Source organism: Copadichromis virginalis, linkage group LG1, assembly GCF_057382275.1.
Source record: "Copadichromis virginalis isolate Kocher_CV1m ecotype Utaka linkage group LG1, C_Virginalis_male_GT1.1, whole genome shotgun sequence".
Classification (NCBI taxonomy): Eukaryota; Metazoa; Chordata; class Actinopteri; order Cichliformes; family Cichlidae; genus Copadichromis; species Copadichromis virginalis.
The window spans coordinates 11,038,281-11,058,604 of NC_140618.1; positions in this window are offsets into that span (position 1 = coordinate 11,038,281).

Genomic DNA, 20,324 nt, shown 5'->3' on the forward strand with positions numbered 1-20,324 from the left:
TGTACTGATTGCTGCTTTAACCTGGCGGCCACGCTGGCTGCTGCTGCATTAATAATCACGGGGAGCCAGGAGAGCTGGCGAGGCCCGCACCTTGTTCACCGCTCGCTCTCTTGCTATCTCCACGGTACCAAGGAAAAAGCCAGCAAACAGCAGGGGAAGTGTGGCGGAAAATTACAGTCTTCACATGCCAGCCAGGAAGGCTGCTGCTACTGCTCGGTGGGGGCCAGTGCTGTGTGAAGAAGACAGAGGAATTGGGAGGACGTTTTAGTCTATAATGCCTGTGTGGAGGCAGAGGGTTGGTTTGTGTGTGTCTGTGTGTGTGATTGTGTGTTCCTATACTTTTGTCTGCGCTTGAAGAACTTTTAGCATCTCATCTCGAGGGGACTGGTTTAGAATCATGTCTTTTCTTTCTGGTTTGAATTAAAATATGGATTCAAAATTTAGCAAGTGCATATGAGCATATGCATTTTCCAGCACATTATTATGTCTCTTCCATATTTATAAATTGATTTTATATGCTCTACTTTCTTCCAGCAATACAGAGATGTGCATGTTAGATGAACTGAAAACTGAAAATTGGCTGATGGTGTGAATGTGAGCATTTCTCAAAGACAGGTCCAGGATTGCTTATTCATGTTCTGGGACGAGCTCCAAATGACACAACCCTGTCCAGGGTAAACTCGGGAAAAGCACAGGTGAATGTTTTAATTGTTGGTTTGTGTTCGCGCTATTCAATATGTGGTGTTTGAAAGTGAGCAAGCAGGAAAGAAACACAGAAAAGCAGAGCATGGGAACACAACAGTCGACCATCAGATCTCCTTTATGTCAATATTAACTGAATGGGTTGAAACTGCTGCCCTTTTTATGTGTGGCCAACAAATTTCTCTTTCAGTCCAGTCCAGACGACATTTTGATTGGTTGTGTGAAGATTAAAGCTTCGCACTCTCTGCCAGGGAGAACAGTATAATTGATATTTCAGCTCTGGGCAAACTTGCTCTCGCAGGCCAGTGGCTGTTTCAGCAGAAAATTAATGTTAGCACAGCTCGGCGGCAGAACCGTCGGCATGTTTCAGGAAATATACTCTGAGTTGGGTCTCTCTGGTCCACTGGTTTCTGCTGCAAGTCTCAGTGCAAGTGTATAAAATGAACATCCTGTGCTAGGAAAGTGGGTGTTGGCTTTGCACACACCGACACACACACTCGCACACATAGACACGCACAAGATTATTGCAAACTAAAGATTTGTGCTAATGGTAACACTATGGGGGTTGGATACTATATTTCTTGTAATGACAGTTAAACATCTAGAAATGCTTCTTTCATGAGACTCACTTTCGCCCTTGATATTATGATGCCAAAATGTTGCCATAAATTTCAAGAAGTCAAGCACACTTCAGAAAAAAATGCTGCGAGAGCGTGAGTACAGTTTGATCGGTCCTAGTGCTTCTCAATGCTATCAACATGCTCAACAATGAGGAGAATCTCTTGTCTACTTCATTAGCACATGTATCATTCCGCTGGTGTGAAGAACATAAAAATTGACCTAGCATGAAACAACGCTGGAGTCATTGTACCGATAGCACCCGCATGGTGCACTTGTCCTGAATGGGCCATTTAAGTGGACACAGGGGATTAGGCAGATGATGGCAGCCAAGGTCCTCATACTGGTGCAGTGTGACTCGGACCACATTAGCACAACATTAGTCTCATTTCCATTCTGATGGCGTGTGCTTCCACACAACAGTGGAGAGTGCGACCAAAATCATTGTGACCCTCACGCTCCAGCCTTTCATTTCCTGTCGCCATTCAAACCATCCTTATCTCTCTCTCTCTCTCTCTCTTTCTGTTCTCTCGCTTTCATTTTTGCCCTTTCTTTGCTGTTTCCTTTTTTTCTGTCCTTGCCCCTGCACACCCCAGTCTCTCCCCTCCATTTCCTCTTTTTCTTTCTTTCCTTCTTGTTCCACATCAGCGCCTGGGTGAAGCTTCTCCTCGTCACGCTTGGCCGCACTCCCCTTAATTACCATGTATTCTTCTTTAGCTAATAAAAAACGCTGATGAAACTGATTACATGGCAGCAGGGCTTTGTGTGGTGTTGGATTTAGTCACGAATGGAGAGTGAGAGGAAGAATAGAGCAGGAAAAATATATTAAAGGACAGAAACACAAGGGTAAAGAAAATTCTAGACAAAGGAGTTTAGTGAGATGCGGAGAGAAGGATGACTAAAGAAGGAGAAATAGGACTGGCGGATGAAAACAAGAAAAAAAAAATAGCAACGGTTTGGGCAGTAACCCGTTTGTTGTCTTTGTTGTTGTTTGGGTCAGAGATGCTTTAAGCCCTAAGGGAACTTCCTCATCTTATCACAGAGAGCAGACGGCTGGCACATCTTTCTCATTACTAGCCTCTCAGTTATAGATTACTCCTGCCTTACTCCTCTCCCCAGCCACAGGCAGTCTCTGTTACAGTCTACAGAGCCATGCTTGCACCAAGCGTAGTTTGAACTCCTGAATATAGACTTTGCCTTTTTCATTTCCCTTTCATGAGAATTAAGTCACTCTCTCTGTCCATGTAATTGTAGTTTGAACTAAAACCAACTGTGGCATGGAGAAGAAAATGAATTAGGGATTCTTGTTTGATTGAAAAGCCTTCTAAGAGGAGTTGAGTAGCTGGGATATGATACACTCTTTCTGTTTGCTTTATATTGCATTCCTGCTCAGCTGGATGGAGTAGTGCTTGTTGAGTTTCACACTCAGTGTGTTAACACTTGATTGTAAGACTTTTAGTTATAGAAGTAAAACTGATGTGAACATTTTGTTTGTCATGTCAGTTAAGATACAGAGAATTTGGTAGATATCATTTATGAGCATGAAAACCTTTGTTTTACACATTTAAAGAGTTGTGTTTCAATATTGTGAGGCTGACTGTTACAGTAAATTTATCTCTTATGTTAAAAATGAATGCAAACATATAGACACTTCCTGGGAAACTTCTGAGAAGTACATTATTCTGAGTGAATGGTAATAGGTGACTTTTTGTAATTATCTTTGTGAGAGAGAAAAACTCGGATTTTCCTAGTCAACAAGTTAGAACGTAAACTAAGACCTCTGTGCCTACCAAAAGTGCAATTTTCTGTATTACTATCTATGCCCATTAGCAACAGAATAGTGCTACACAACAGCTGTTGATGCACACAGATGCTTCGAAACAAGCTGTGCCATTACTGGTTTGTTGTCCTATTTCATGACCCCTTTTCAATAAATACGGAAGCCTGGTGAGCCATTCTCCACATTTACATGTTAATGTTTGCAATTTGTAAACATAAATTGAAAATGTCAGAAGCTCAATAGCTAAATGGAGATAAGTAAACACATTATTTAAACACTGTGGCCACTTAAAGTCGGACACCCATTCCATACAAAAGGAAAAAAAATTATCGGGAGGAAAGGGATGAGGAGGAGGAGGTGGAAGAAGACAAAGAGGAATAAGAAAGCGAAAAAGAGGGCAGGGGTGCTTTAATTCGCACAGCACGTACTTGCCGAGGGGGTGAGACGATTAGGTTTGTGATGAGAGGCAGCAGTGTGACGGAGAGGGCATGGGGGGTGTCAGGATGAGCGAGGATGAGGGAGATGAGAAAGAGAGAACTACTATCTCGCCGTGCTTTTAAAATCCCACACACACATTTACACAAGTACACATTTATATGTAATAAGTGATACGTACACAGGCAGTTACATCTACTTCTGCACTTATAATGTACCCATATGCACATAATGTCAGCCCTGTTTATCAGTTTCTGTGTCTCCCTTTCACAAACACACATACATGCACAAAGACAGTGGAGTGAGAGAGTCAGTGCAGTCAGCCCTGGTTCTCCTCACTGCACACACATTCATCACTCAGTCGCAGTCCTGACAGAACCCTCTGCCCCACAGGCCACGGGTCCACACATACACACAAGCATACACACACCTTTACACCTACATACAATCACAGACAAAAGAGGTAGAATGAAGAGACACCAGTGGTACCATGAAGTCCTAAAACTGCCCACAGGCTTCGACTTGCTTATAAACATGCTTACTGTGTTCTGCTCCTTTGGTACAGTGCAGTAGTGCTGTCACCTCGGTGAATGTACGGTATGACAAACTTTTGTAACTATCAAATAGAGGTGCTGAAAAGTTTGTGCTTATTGACATTTTGCTGAAGTGGTTAGGCACATAATTACACTAAGGTATCCGGTTGTTCAGTCTGACGTCACTAGCCGTGTCTGGGTCTAAACTCCGCTGCAGGTCCATATATCAAACGATCACTATGGCATTACTGAGAGTTGAAAAACTGTCTAAAGTCTTTCATCTTTAATAAAATGATCAGCGTTCTGCTCTACCAGGTGTAACAATTGAGTTTAACATCCAGGCATCCATGAAAACGGAATTTATGACATTTAACGGAGTTAGAAGTTAGCAGGGAGTTAGCTCGCTAGCTTCTATCTAAATACAATATAGCATGTCCTGACTGCGGGGTTTTGGAAACAAATTAAAACGTACAGCTTTCTTATCACTTCCAGCATAAATGAAGACAGAAAACTAAACAGCAGTGACATTTGTAGGGTTACTGAAGTTGGGCTAGCTGGTATATAATGATGTGCTACGTGACCGCTAGCGACATAGCTATGTTAGCATAATATAAACAAGCTAACTTTTTTTTCCACTCGATAAAAGTTAACGTGAGTGTTCTCAGTGGTCAGAAACAAATGTAATCGCATGGCAGGATGCTGTAAAAGGACCAAACTTCAGCCAGGAGAACAACTGAGATAATCCATCCACAATACGAGGTTAGTCATTCATATACTGCTGCATGGGCTGGGCTGTAGTTACATCCTAAGGTTTTAAAAACTGAGCTTAAATAAATGATTAGCGGTAATAAAAGCCGAGGGAGGTCAACAGGGATCACTGACTGTTTTAGGAGCTTTTTGAGATCAAATAGAAGAAAATACATAACATTAAACATGTTAACAACACAAAAGCCATATTAAACGCAGACTACTTTAGACCCGGAAGTAGGATTCGTCGCGTCATCACTGAACAACCGGATAGTGGGTGCAGTATAGTATTTAGAGGTATGGTTCTGTTCATTTGATTAGTGTGACTCACTTTCCTCATTTGGAATTTTACTTTTAGTGACATCCACAATTTCCCAAACAATTTTCCAGTTTGTCTACAGCTGCCCATTCATAACTGTATCACCTTGGGGGGTGGTCATTTTTTAGTATTAAGCTTATGGATGTCAAATATGGTCTATTAAAAGGGGCTGTTCTGTGTTTGTTATTGTGTGTTTTGATAATAGTTGTGTTCTGTTAACCTTAATCTTTAGTGAAGTTGTGATGTGAGAAACATGGATTGCTATTTCTCATACAATTCTGAATGGATTAAAAAATGTGAATAATATATATATATATATATATTAGGGGTGCAACAATACACAAAATTCACGGTTCGGTTCGGTTCGATACTTTGGTGTCACGGTTCGATATTTTTTCGATACAAAAAAAATGTTCATGCCTTTTTAATTTGTCATTTATTAAAATTATAAATATATATTTTAACTCAAAAGTACAGTTTTTAAATTTAACCCTAACCCTTGTGCGTGTTTTTTATTTGACAACGAATGCGCACCTGCGGACCACTTATGTGCAGCCCTGGTTATTTAGCTCGTCATATTGCAGCCACAGAAATTCTTTTGTCCATGAAACCATAAAGCTGCACTTTCTTTTTGCCTTATAGTCTGATTTGTCATAACTTCTCCGTTTTTTGGTAAGCTTTTCTTTGGCTGTCACTTCTTCACCCTGACCTGTCTTATTTGGCTCAGCAGAACTAAAATATATATCGTGCTGCTTTTACACACACACTCACATAAGCTCAGCGATTCTCTGCGCGATCAACCTCTCACATGTTTAAGCTTGCTGCAGGAGATTTCACTTGTCATGTTTGCATAGTAAGCTAACGATTAATAAGACGATGTCAGAGGAATTGGTGCACAAATTATCATCACTCACAGATCAGTGCTGTCGCTCTCTATACACAGTTAGCACGATTGCAAAGTGAAAGCAAAAAAACAAGCGCAAATTCAAACGTGATTTCAATATGTCACATATTGACAGTGGCTCACCGATGCCAATGACATAATTACCCAGCTATATTTCTGAAAGAATGCAAAAGCATTGACATATATTTTTCCTTCCTACAATACCCCGACGGGCAGGGCAGAGATAGATTTTGGTAGCCCGACTGAAAAAAATCGCTAGCCCCAGGACGTCGGGCTAACGATATTGCAAGCCCTGTATCTGATTGAGGAATCACTCATCTTTGGAAAAGAGAGTTTATTACAGAGAAATGTCTCTTTCCAAAATAAAAGCTATACTATCCGCTTCTTCTGGGCTATATTCTCAGCAGCATAAGGAGAATCATGTGCTAACAGCTGTCTAAATGACTCGGCTAAAGTTAGTAGCATGCTTGTTGTTTTTGTCTTTGCACTAGGATGATGTCGGCGTAAATGTGCAGTCATATTCGTTGTGTTCCCACTAGTGCTTTCAGGTTGATCTCGTTGAAATGACCTTAACGCCACAACACGGCAAATCTCCGTTAACGAGCTACCGCCGATCGCCCCGTGCATGGGGCTAGACGGCCAACACGTTAACGAGCTAACTGCGCTAACACACTAGTTCCCACCCATGTAATTGAGCATTGCGTGGCACATCCAACATACTGTTTTACTTTAGTTCATGACTCGCTTACCTTCAGGGTCATACGTCACATGAAAACCAAAATAATTCCAAACGCCAGATCTGAATGTTACAAGGAGAGCTTAACTTCTGTCTTGCCAGCTTGCCCTGCGCCCTTCCTTCCGACTATGCTGTCTGTGTTGAGCGCTCAGTGGATCTGCGCTCGACAGTGCAGCCTAGGCGGAGTAGTCGAACGCAGATTCACTGAGCGCTCAACACAGACAGCATCGTCAGAAGAAAAGTTGATAAAATAAATTACAAATGTTGTATTGTTCGATACATATGCGTACCGAACCGAAAGCACTGTATCGAACGGTTCAATATCGATACGAATATCGTTGCACCCCTAATATATATATATATATATATATATATATATATATATATATATATATATATATATATATATATATAGGCATACATGGAACGCCATAACCAAGTGGCCGGCATAGTGTACAGGAACATCTGTGCCGAGTATAACCTGGAAGTCCCGAGGTCAAAATGGGAGATGCCCCCAAGGGTGGTGGAGAATGACCGAGCTAAGATCCTGTGGGACTTCCAGATACAGACGGACAAAATGGTGGTGGCTAACCAACCGGACATAGTGGTGGTAGACAAACAGAAGAAGACGGCCGTAGTGATCGATGTAGCGGTTCCGAATGACAGCAATATCAGGAAGAAGGAACACGAGAAGCTGGAGAAATACCAAGGGCTCAGAGAAGAGCTCGAGAGGATGTGGAGGGTGAAGGTAACGGTGGTCCCCGTGGTAATCGGAGCACTAGGTGCGGTGACTCCCAAGCTAGGCGAGTGGCTCCAGCAGATCCCGGGAACAACATCGGAGATCTCTGTCCAGAAGAGCGCAGTCCTGGGAACAGCTAAGATACTGCGCAGGACCCTCAAGCTCCCAGGCCTCTGGTAGAGGACCCGAGCTTGAAGGATAAACCGCCCGCAGGGGCGTGCTGGGTGTTTTTTTTTTTATATATATATATATATATATATATATATATATATATATTGTCAATTTTGTTGTTATGTTACGCAAACAAAAAACATGCAAAAAATTAACATTAACAGCGCTAACAGCAATAACTGGCTGACAAAAAAGGGCACTTTGCAAAACCGCTAGTGCATTCCATTTGTACGTCCACAATCTACTTCATTACAGTGGCTTTCATTGGTAACATTAAAGAAGAGAGACTGTTCTCTGCTACAACATTAATAATAACACAGCAGTGTCATTTCCATATAGACAATGGACTGTAACATGATTTTGACTTAATGCTTTCGCAATTTTACTTTTTGGTTAGAGTCACTAGGAAACTTTGTGGCCTTTGGTTTATTCAACTGAGAATAGATTCTGATTTAATAATTCGTTTTCTCATCTCCTCTTAGCAAGGAAAGGAGAAAGGGTAGTTTCTAAATTTTTAAATTACTCTTTTAGCTAGGATGTAAAGACTCGGATATAAAAGCAGAATACATGAATGCACTAAACTAAGCAATTAGCAGTAAAACAAAAAAAGAAGAGTCTTAGCATTGTAGCAATACACAAAAGTTTGGTTTTCAATATACGTGAAAATGGCAGTGACCAGGGAATAACCATGACAGCAGATGTAATGTCTTTATTGTGCTGCACCAAACAACTAGGCACAGAGGTTTTTTGTGAGAAAGTGGCTGCAGACACTCAGCAGTCATCACAGGAGGCAAATGTCATTTCACAACAGAGAAAAGACAAGTTGTTATTACTCTGAAGACTGGAAGATTGTCTTATAGAGAAAAACTGTCAAAAAACAATATCGCTGGGCCTTGCACCATCAAAGGCCATCCAGAAAAAGGCAAGAAGTTTTACTTGAAAACATATTTTTCGTTAAAGATATTATTATCTAATATTAATATAAATATATGACAATGTGCATATTTTGAGTAATTGCAAAAACTAAATTGTAGTCATGGTAAAATAAAAAAAAAAGTGCACCATGTTTTCAATTCTCAGGTTTTACATAGACATAATTAAATCCTTGCTAGGTCTTAAACTTGGCAAATATAACCTTAAATTAACAGATGACCTATTACGCTATGTCAGTGTGGAGTAATTTTGGCCATTCTTATTTACAGTGTTACAGTTGAGGACTCGATTGAAAGACTTTGATTGTGCCATTTCAGCATCTTGATTCCCTTCTCTTTTTCACTTATTCTGTTACAAATTTGCTGGTGTGCAGATGGCTTCACATTTAACTCTAGAATATCTTTGTAAACAGAGGATATCATGGTCAATTCAGTCCAAGGTGCAAGGTGTCAAGCTTTCATGGCTGCAAAACAAGCCCTAAACAAGGCATATTTGTTCAGTCTTTTTTTCTATTTGTACTATCACCCCTAGTGGGGGACTATAGCAAAACATACAGGAATATCTGATATCTGAAGAGGTGGAATGCATTCATGAACCTAAAGAAGAAGTTCAGCTGCTTTCAACTCAAGTGCTAAAGACAGCCATGACTGAGACATGACTGCATGACTGAGAAGCTGCACAGACATTAGCAAACCTGGAGGAGGAATGGCTTACCTAATTTGAATTCAAGTGGTGATTGCTTATTGGACTTCTGTTTGAGTGTGTATGTCACCTGGGTGAAAAGATGATCTTACCTATCCACAACTTCATCAGCTCGCAGAAGAGGATGCTGGTTAGCTCTGGTGCACCCCAAACTCATGGAGAATCTTGAGGAGGTACAACACATCTTCAGCTATCTGACAGAACTTGAGGGAAGCTAGGAAAATCGAGTTCCATCAGTCCTTGTCCCATATCACTATTGCAGAAGTGACTCTATTCTGCAAGTCTACAGCTGTTGCCATAAGGTTGTTGGTGAAACATCCAACTGTGGCCATTACAGGTAAAGGGAGCTATCTAAATGTAGGGGGAGATGCATTAAGCTGATTAGCTTGTGGGATTCTGGAGGCAGCTGATATATATTGAAAGGTCCAGCAAAGTGTAGTTGTAGCAGTGGCTGAAGCAAAGGACAGGTGTGAGAAGAGTTAGAAAAATCTTCTAAATCTCAATACTATGTCTTCGATCACTAAGGCCTATCCTCCCCAGTGGCCCTGGGCTACCCAAGGCTTGGAGTTTTGGCTCAATTTGTCTGGATTGGACATCTGGGTGATGGTCACCATTTTTAAGAAGAGAAAGCTGAGGTTATATCCCCCTACTTCAGAGATATCATACTCCTCAACCTCCTTTTTGCCAGTGGTTTGGAGACGAGAGATGGCTTCTTAGTTGGATTCAGGAGGAAAAATGTGGTTTTCATTCTAGTTTTGATCCTAGTTCTCAGACAGCTGACCTTGGCCTTTACACTCTTGATGACACTTGAGGGAGCGTAGGAGTCTACATTCACTGTGGGTTATGAACTATTCCAACACAACCCTATCTATCTATCTATCTATCTATCTATCTATCTATCTATCTATCTATCTATCTATCTATCTATCTATCTATCTATCTATCTATCTATCTATCTATCTATCTATCTATCTATCTATCTATCTATCTATCTATCTATCTATCTATCTATCTATCTATCTATCTATATTTACAGATTCATCAGTCAGTCTTTCTTGATTTATTGTTTTACAAGTGTAATTGATTTTCACTGATCAATCATTGTGGTTCTGGGGAAAAATTAAAGTCCTCAGTAAACTGTAAATTATTCATAGTATGATAGGTGCAGTGTACAAGCAAATTCCTATTATTACACACTGCATTAGAATTGTTTACTATAAGGACATTTCTATGTAGAACAAATTCAAATTGTGTCACACTCTTATTATGCTGTATGTGCTAAAAGAAAATTAGTCTCCCTTTCATCATATTTTAGACCTTTTCTCAAAGAGCAACTTCAGAAAATTGGAAAATATATGTACAGAAAGCTTCGCCTAGAGAAATGCATACGCGTGTCTTTGAATGGGCCCATTTGAACGTGAGCTTGTGTGTGTGGATTGCAGTATTAATGGACGTTCCAGTACATTTGGTCTGACGCCAATGGGCCCAATTGCTTAGCATGCCTGCAGGACATTAATTGATGGCCGGGTTACGCTTCCTAATAAGTGTCATAAATAACGGTTTAGCAGGACGAGGGGAAAATCTCAAAAACATTAAACACTGCGTTGACATCTTAATGGAGATTCAACTGAGATGTGATCAAGTAGAATCCGTCAAGTAGGAATTCATTAATGTGGGGCCAAACCCTCCACTCTGGCAAACTTGTGACAGCAATGACAGGGATGGAACAGACCAGCTTTACCGCTGCTCATGTGTCACTTGCAGCTTTAATGGACAGTCTTGTCAACATCCTCATCCCCACTCACACATGGCCCTCCACCAACACAGCTGTTGAAGATCTGTCAAACCTCCGTGTCAGAGAACCACACACACACACAAGCACACTTTCCAAAGTCGCTGATGGAGCCAGTAAAAACCACAGGCCGTTCAATGGCAGCATCATTGATTTTATCCTCGAATTATTGTTGAGGACGCACCATGCCTTGCATACCAATGGCAGGCCTTTCACAGGCAGACAGGCAGGAGGGTCAAATTAGCCCCAGATTGTCACAATTTTTGTTGAAGGAAGGAAGGTTGGAGAAAAGTACTGGCAGCTCTTTTTGGCGATTTGTTCTTGAGCTCATGTGCACACACACATACATAGATGCACATACAGAAAATATATTCATAAAAATTCACCCAGATGCATTTTGCCAGGTTTTCCCCCATTTTCGGTATGTAGCCAGGAAGCTCATCAGTGGAATTGCAGGTTTAGCCAAGTGAAGGTTTTTCTGTGTAACCAAGCCTCAAATGAATGGTAAGAAATCCCTCTGAGCTCTCACAATATACTGTAAGTGAAACTGTAGAGGTAAAAGTATTAGTCCATTGCTAGGGCTATGTTAGGAAGCAGTGTGTTTATTCGAATGCATGTGTGGGAGAGAGAATGCGCATATACACCGGGGAATGCTCTTTTGTGGGGGTGTTTAAACATGTGTGAATGGGATTCTAAATGTATGCAAATACAAGCTTATTTGAAAATACAAGGTTAGCATGTGTGTATGCCTGTCGACAAAAGCTCCATAGACGTCTTTTCCAAAAATGTCAAATTTATGCATTTATTCCTTTTTTCAGTTTTCAGTGCAAAAGAAGACTAGCACTCAAACCAGTTGTACCTCAACAGAGAGTGTTTTAAATTAGATATATGAGAAAATTAGGTACTTTATTTAAAAAGGATTTTTACATTATACCTAATTACCATATATAAGATTACTCAAAGAGACAATGAGTTTACCTCAGTAAAATATTTTATTATCCTTGCTGTCAATCTGATTGACTAGAAACAAATGTACAATAGCACTGCATATGAAGTGCCATGCTCAGCTCTTTCAACAGAGTAGTGGATGTGGTCTATCATTAGCCTACATACTGTCTTGACAGTTGCTTTTGTTAAAGGAATCCCCTTAAGTGTATCAACTAGGTTCTCTGAAGTTTCTATTGTGAATGTGCCAGTTTTTCTGAGGTAAGTAGAACTGCTGCAGTGACAGCCACCGTGTGTAAATGTGTGCCTGACGGTGTGCATGTTTCTGTATGTGTGCTTGCATGTGCATGGAAATGTCTGCTGGGCCCTGTGGGGTGACAGTTCTGCTCTCGGCAAGTAGGTAATTAGCATGCATTATTCAAATGAAAGACGGAGGGAATGAGGGTGGGGACCTGTCCACCTGGTTGTCAGCATTGGAGCCCGTCTCGTTCAGCGCCACTTACTCCACACATTTAGAACATCAGAACGTCTCTTGTCAGTATATTACCCTCTTCCCTAGCTTGGATATAATACACTTTTACAAGGTCCCATTAAGAGTGAAGATGTGATAGAAGTAAAGCCAAAATTAAACAACATTTAATCTTTCGACTAAAACAGAAATGCCCATGTTAGACATTTGTATTTAAATCATATTACATCTATTACATTAGTACAGAAATGTCAGCAATTGTGAGCAAATTTCGGCAAAAAAAAAGGCAATGTGACCCACTGTAGTTCCATTCAAAAGTGTACCATATGAAAAGGTCATAATTGCCTGAAATCAAGCTAAACTTCTTAAAAATAATATTTATGTTGTTTATCTTGTAATATAATGACCTTGAAATCAGTGACTTTGACTTTAATATACAAAGTCAGCTATTGAATTTTTTCCCTCTTTTGCCATGGCTGCTGTGGTGGTCTCACAAGGTATGCTACTTCACTTTCTTCAGGCCTGTCTGAACCTGCAGACATCCTATATCAATCCTATATCAATCCTATATATGTATATATGTGTGTGTATCGATCTATCTATCTATCTATCTATCTATCTATCTATCTATCTATCTATCTATCTATCTATCTATCTATCTATCTATATATAGATAGATAGATAGATAGATAGATAGATAGATAGATAGATAGATAGATAGATAGATAGATAGATAGATAGATAGATAGATACTGATCTTGAGAAGATGGAAGGAAATATTCATTCACATGAAGTAAGTCAATATGAAGATAGACACAGTGTAACAAATGCTTTAACTGTGAGGTTTAGATTGTGTCTGTCAGTTCAGCTGCATGAGGTGCTCCTGGCTGTTTCACTCTGTGTCATGAGTGATTATTAAAGTTGCAGCTATTTTTTGCCACATACTTAATTTTATCTAACATGACTTTAAAGCTTATGTTAAGTGTCTGTGGGAGCATTACACTTACATTACACAGCATTACATTACAGCATTACACAACATTACTAACTATGTTCTCCTTTTTTTGTTTTGTTTTTTTTAAGGGAAACATAGTGGAAAAAATATGAATAGGCTTGAAAGCAACATACACATTTTTAGTGATACTTTTGAAGGCATGTTATAATAAGCTACTCTATCATCTTGCTATTGCAATGTTAATTTTGTTGTTAGAATATAGTGGGAAAGATTTGAAGACTTATTGGACCGAGCCATCAAAATTATGACACCAGTGTGTAAATATTGTATTCTAGTTGTTGACTGATGATGGAGGATGCCATCCTTTGGACTGACATTTCGTATATTCCTGGCTAAATACAGGTCAGAATTAATTAACAAACAAACAAACAAATAAACAGAAAATTATATAGGAGTTTCCACTGCAGTTCAGTCTTTTGTAAAGGATAAAGCATTTGTATAAAAAAAAAAGTTTCTCTTTGTTAGTATGAATGAGCCAAATTACATTTCTGCAGGAAGTAAACTGGCAGTAATACAAGTTGAAACAATATGTCTTTGTGAAAACATAAGATGTAAAAACAAATCTATGGAATAAAAATCATAAAGCATCTCATATCTGCACCTAATGGACCAGTGCAGCATTTATACTCACATATGCAACATATCATGACTTTTAGCTTTGTTTCATATATTCACATATTATACCAGTCACCAGGTGTTTCTGTCTTACCACTGCCGTTTCTGTTTCATTATCATCTTCAAGCTGATATTTTAGGCACAGATGAGTCATTAGCACCTTATCATGCACCTATTCTCTAACCCCACCACACCACCCCTCCAGGAGTGGACTGTGTTTACTTAATTGATCAATTAGCTGCTTGAGAAGGCTTCTACTCCTCCACACGTCCCATTTAGCCAACATTTACATGTGCCAGTTTAATTGTGTCCCTATCTCCTCTCCCAAATTATTTACCTACTCACTCACCCACACTGCAAAACTCCCATTGTCCCCTGGTGACTGATAGTCTGACTGGAATGGCAATGTGCTTCCTTCATCATAATTTTACCCTCTCACTGGAAAATGATAAACAAGGCAAGAAGTTAACTAGATACAAGTTTAACCTACACTACAACAATAGGTTTTGTGCTAAGTACACAGCACACAATTTTTATCTGTAAATGGCAGTGTGTTGTACAGTTGAAATGTTTAACACAGTACTGCAGTAAAATGAAAAGTCAGTAATAACCATCAGCAGACATAGAGCAAGAGTCCAATGAGATACTAAAATGAAACCTGTGTGACAAAACATTTTGCAGGAACAGTGACTTTGTGTTGGTGGTTGACTTTTTACAAAGGATTTGCCCCCCATAACAGTTCAGACATGGGGTCTGCTGGCCTGAGAACCATTTCCAGTGGGTTGACTGGGCATGAAATCAAACTGGCATAACCCTTCTCTTCCATAGTGGATTTGCACGATTTACATACGGCAGTCTTTTGATTGTGCTGGACCACCAACTAATCCTTTGTTCCCAGGAGGGCTTCAACCTAACATCACCCAATTTGGGTCTGTTATAGACTTGTACTGTCCTCCAGTGGCGGAAAAGCAAATTACATCTTGGTATAGAAAGTACACTATTCGTTGCGGCTGATTCACATTTATGTCAACTATGCAAATCATTTTTATTGCAGACTACTTAAAACAGCATAAAAGACAGACTTATTATTATTATTATTAGGATAATAATCATGCATGTATGCTATGTATAATACAAATAATTGAATTGCAAGATTTTTTTCTTGTCCTATGGAATGCCCTCCATTTCTATGAAACATGCATGGAAACATTTAGTTAGCATATTATCACTTTGAAACAGCATATTTGTTCAATAGGTATATGCATCTTTAGGTGTTTTTATGACAGTAAAATATATCTTAAGTTCTACCTCCAGTAACCACAAGGTGGTGATAAATCACTGACACCAATGTGCCCATTTCTTCTTTACAAAATAAGAATTCTGAAACATGTATTTTTTTTATTGAAATAGATTTTTTTAAAGCAACATTAAAATTTTCAGTCCACATGCACTATTTTATTTTTAGTGCTTCATCCTAATTTTAACTTGTCATTTGGGCTCTGTCTTCTCCATCAGCTTAACAGACAGGGGAGAAAAGATGAGTTGCTGTTATATTTTCTGGTAAAACAAAAAGCAAGCAAGTAAGAAAGAAACATTTAAAGAATTATTTTAAAAGCAAAATAAACAAAATGGTAAATACCTTTTTTTTGTATTTATATCCAATGAACAACAAAAACCAATAAGACTATATATTTAGGCTTCAGTGTTAGGCATTCTGCACTAACACTAACAGCTTAAACGAAAAACACTTCTTTTCACTTTGTGCTATGCTAAGAACAGTTTATCCTTTAAAATTGAGGAAATATGAATCTCTTGAATTGCACTGGCAAATAAAAAATAATGAAGAGCTATAAAATTTACTTTTTTATAAGCTTCGAAATCAAAAGAGTAAAGTGAACAACCAGTAAAACAGACCACTCAAATAACTTAAAACTAATTAAAGGAAAGTGTATTATAAATAAAAAAATAAATAAAAGATTAATAACAGTGTTAAAATAGTATGCATTTTTCTTTTTACTATACAATGTGATGGAAAGTTATATAGTTATAGAAAGTCATATAGTGAAAGGTTTATTTTCACTCTGTATTGTTAACATATATACAGTTCATCACTAATAATAGATGGTGTACAAAATAAGTACAACGAATAGTATGATTTGTATACGGGTTAGAATTTACTATGTGTCTGATGTGTGTAGATCTCTGTGTGCGTAAACAATTTACATAACATTCCCTCATATAGCTTTGGGAGATCAGTAAGGGCTTAAAACTTTACCTGCTTGGTATGCACTCAAGGCAGCAGTATGGCAAAAATTAGTGTGTGTGTGTGTGTGTGTGTGTGTGTGTGTGTGTGTGTGTGTGTGTGTGTGTGTGTGTGTGTGTATACATGCTCATACATGTGTTCATCAGTACTCTCTCTATCGAGAACACTGGTGAGCTAATGGTACAGACCTCTGTCAGATTCAGGACCCCATCACAAGCATCCAGCCATCAGGGTTCAACCTATCCGCCCATTAACACAGAGGCCTGAGGATGCTGACTAACCACACCAAAAGAGAGAGTGAGCCTGACATAGATCAGGCCTCTCTCCCACAGCGTGCTCACCAGCTTGCACTTTCCAAGGACATTACTGCTCCATTCCACCGGCTCTCCGGTGGCAGGCTATCATTAGTGCACTTGCGAGTGCCCAGAGAGGTGATAGCAGGGGAATTGTGGGCTTTCATATCCACAAGCTGGTCCACGGGATGCCAAGGAGAGTGTGGTAATTTAGCTCAGAGGTGATGGAAAATAGTGGGTTAGTTTAATGACAAGTTTGTGTGGCCATGTAAAAGCACTCATCAGAGAGTGGGTGATGGAGAGAATGGTTGAGAAGCACCAAAATGAAGAGGGGAAAGCGGAATTTTTCATAGAGTCACTGTGTTTGTGTGCTCATTTCTTATTGGTTTCTTTTTTCTTTACTAATAATGTGTCAACTTACATTTGCATGCAAACATTGGGGCAAACCTGGGAAAATGGTATATTTTGACATTTTAGGTGATAAGAACCAAATTATGTCCTAAACTGTCAATACATTGCTGTGCTAATATGGCACAAAAAATTTTAACATTGCACAATGTACATTTATTTCATTTACTTATTGTCTATGTCTTGCACAGTCAAAGGAGCAGTTCAGGACACATTTCTCTGTGTGTTGTACTCGTATGTGACAAATAAAAAATCTTAATTCTTGAATCTTGAAACAAATAGACATTAAAAACAGCCTGTCTTTGTGTTAATACACCATAACCTTTTTTCATGAACTTTAAAAGTAGAAAAAACTAAAACTTGAATTGTAGCATAATTGAAAGAACCTTTCATCTTGTTCAGTCATGTAAATGCATTTTGCTTTACTGACCTGCTAAATTTCTACGGCAAATTCTATGGTTTTTACTCTAATGTTTTATTAGTTTGCAGATTCATCTAAACCTAAATCGCATGTATTCATTATAAAAACGGTTGACTAATAGTATAATTTATGCCTGTATTTAATTCTAGTCAAATTATCTTAAATACATGTATTGCCACCTTTAAATATACACAGTACATTAAATTGTCATTTGATGATTAAATAATTTTATGGTCAACAAAGCTCCATAATTTATCTATATTGTTATAAAATGAATAAATGAATGATGTTAATAGATAGTACTGACAGCATCGTCCATAAACAATTAGTGCAAGAGATCTGCCAAAAATAATTTTACATGATAAAAATGTATTTGTTGCTCATCTGTTGCTAATCTTTATTGATCTATATCAAGGTAAAGCTCAAGGATTAAACTGTAAATGAATAATGTCACCATTCATAAATGTTAGTGTGCCTTGTCTGATGCATTTTTTATTCATGTATCTAATTCACTTTGAATTTTATCCCTTAAAAAAAGAAAAAAGGAAAACAAAATCAATCCTCCATCTCTGTCTCCCTTGGCAACAGGTTATAATCCATAGTTACGAGGAGCTGTTGCTAGGTGCGTTGCTGAGATACAGACCCTTCTCTCCACTGGCACTACGTAGGAGGCCACCGGGTCCTTGATGATGGCGGATAGATGAGGGACGGGTGAAAGGATGACAAGAGACAGGACAATGAGGATAGGAAATAGACGTACACACCTGACAGAGCCACAAAGAGAGCACAGAAGAAAGACTGAAAATGGGAGCAGAGAATAGAAAGTAAACACAAAAAAGATAATATAACAGTCTAAGTGGGCAATCTGCACACCTCCATTTGCCGCAGCTGCATTTTTGTCTCCATGTGTGTGTTTGCATCTGCTTCAGAGTGATCCGGGAAAAAAGGGAATTTGAGGAATGTATTTATATACATATATGGAACAAAAAAGAAAAAAGGAAGACAGAAAAAAACCCGAAACTTAAATATAAAACCAGATAGACGTGTTACACATCCTCTCATTTTCCCACAGATGTTGCATATGGATATGGAAACAGTTCTGTTTATTAGCGCTCACGGCCATATAACAACCTAAGTTAGCCAAGCTGTCATTTTTTCCTAAGGCTGATTCGATTAGTGTGGTGATGATAGAAACCCAGGGGAGTACTTCCTCCTCACGAGTTTCCTTGTTGGTGGATAGAAAGAGTGCTCTTTGGTGCTGAAGCTGCATGAGCCATCTGCCGCTCCCAGCTCCGATTATCCCTAGCTTCTCCCCCAGGGGGCAGTAGCACCGTGCACACAAACACTTGGTAGACTTAACTCTGCTCTTTCCCCGAGATCAAAGGCACAGCGCTTCTGCAAGCCAGAGGCAGCCACCACCATCCCGTCTGCTTTCTATTGTCTCGGAACAAGTTTTGATATACATATTTAAATTAATTTATTTATTTATTTTTAAGGATTTTAACATGATGTAATGGTATTAGAAAGCAACCTCGAATTCTAGGCTTCTTTTGAATAGGTATTGAGTGCTTGCCTAGCGAAAAAACACATTGCTTAACACTCCTGACTTTTGGTTTCAGGTCGGGTTACTTGGTGTGTTTTATTAATATTGTCTCATCTCCTGAGGGAGCAAATATCAGGGTTAGCTGGTTGTTAGGTCTTTGGTATATTTCGTGAATATTACATAAACTTTATATATATATATATGTATATATGTATGTGTGTGTGTGTGTGTATACTACTATATCACTAGTTGAAACATCAACAGTCTTCAGTTATTGACTTATAGTGCTTTGCAAGAAACAACCCCCCACCCAAACTATTATATTTTTACTTCACGACGACCTAACAAAACATCTTTTATTATAGTTTGTGAATTTCCCATCTGCACCCTCACGTCTGTGTTTTACCTAATTTTTTCCATGGCTTAAGTTCTTGGAAATCATAATAAAAGACTTGTAAGTAGTCCTTAAAATGCTCGGCAATTTATAATTAATGAAAATTAATAAATTTGAAATCTCAGTAGTTGGCTGCCTTGTGCGATTACTTTGATGTCTTGATGTACCCAAACAAAATCCAAACAAAAGAAAAATAAAAAAGAGAAATTAATTAAGTGCCTATTAGTTTTTATTTGTACCGAAATGATGAAGAAAATGTATACAAAAATACAAAGGTGTCAGAAGGCTGCGTCAATAAACTGGTTTTACTTTATATTCCTGTGTCACAATGCATCATATTGGTTTGGATTGGATTAAACAATAGATGGGCCTCTGGCACAGTGTCTGTCCTTCAGTTTAGCAGCCTCTTCAGGCTTTGCGTTGAGGAGGGACTCCTGTTTGTTGATTGGAATGACTTTCCTAATTGGATTCAATTCCTAATTGAAATGTAATAAAAATGCATCAGTAGACGTGGTGCCAACAATTACCTCATGCAAATCTCTTGATGAATTGACGTGAGGGGCGTAATTGCAGCTGTAAAAAAAAAAAAAAACACCAAGAAAAAAACTGCATTGATTTCTCCTGGAATAACATCAATTCAAATCAGTTCACACATGCTTCAACCTGTGTGTGGAAAACATTTGTCATCACTCAGTGCTCCTCTTAGCAGGTATACAGGAAAAAATGGAAACATCTGTATCCCTTCACAAATGTATGTCAGTTTGATTGGGCTTGCGAGACATATCCTGTGGAATACATCTATGCATATGCAATTAAGTATTCTCCACACTTCAAGAAGGAAAACAAA